Raw genomic sequence first — 629 nt, 5'->3', positions numbered from 1 at the left:
GGACATTTGGTATGTCAACAAGAGTTTTATGGTCGTGTGTTATGGATGAACTGTTATTAAGAGACAGTCTTTTATTTCTGTGATACATATTCATGTGTAACTTGAGCCTTTTCTTGGAGCAATACAAGACAACTATGCTGCTATCAACATTTACCATCCAGTGAAGCAGGTCTTCCATAGACCTTTTTGTTGTCATGGCTGGAGCTTTATTTTTACCTTTATTTCGTTTTATTTTTTTCAATAGACTTTATCTTTTAGAGTGGTTCACAGAAAACTTGACAACAACGTACATAGAGTTCCCATACATTCCCTGACCTTCATGAACTTTTAAAAAGGTGACTTTTAAAAAAAATTTTTAGGCTGGACGCGGTGGCTCCTGCCAGTAATCCTAGCACTTTTGGAGGCCAAGGTGGGCAGATCACCTGGTGTCAGGAGTTCTAGACCTGCCTGGCCAACATAGTGAAACCCCATCTCTACTAAAAATACAAAACTCAGCTTGGTGTGGTGGCACATGCCTGTAGTCCCAGCTACACAGGAGGCTGAGGCAGGAGGATCACTTGAACCCAGGAGATGGAGGTTGCAGTGAGTCAAGATCACACACTGCACTCCAGCCTGGGTAACAGAACAAG

Source organism: Mandrillus leucophaeus, unplaced genomic scaffold (genome assembly GCF_000951045.1).
Source record: "Mandrillus leucophaeus isolate KB7577 unplaced genomic scaffold, Mleu.le_1.0 Scaffold469, whole genome shotgun sequence".
NCBI lineage: Eukaryota > Metazoa > Chordata > Mammalia > Primates > Cercopithecidae > Mandrillus > Mandrillus leucophaeus.
The sequence above is the reverse complement of the archived record's forward strand: the minus strand, read 5'-3'. Positions refer to the sequence as shown.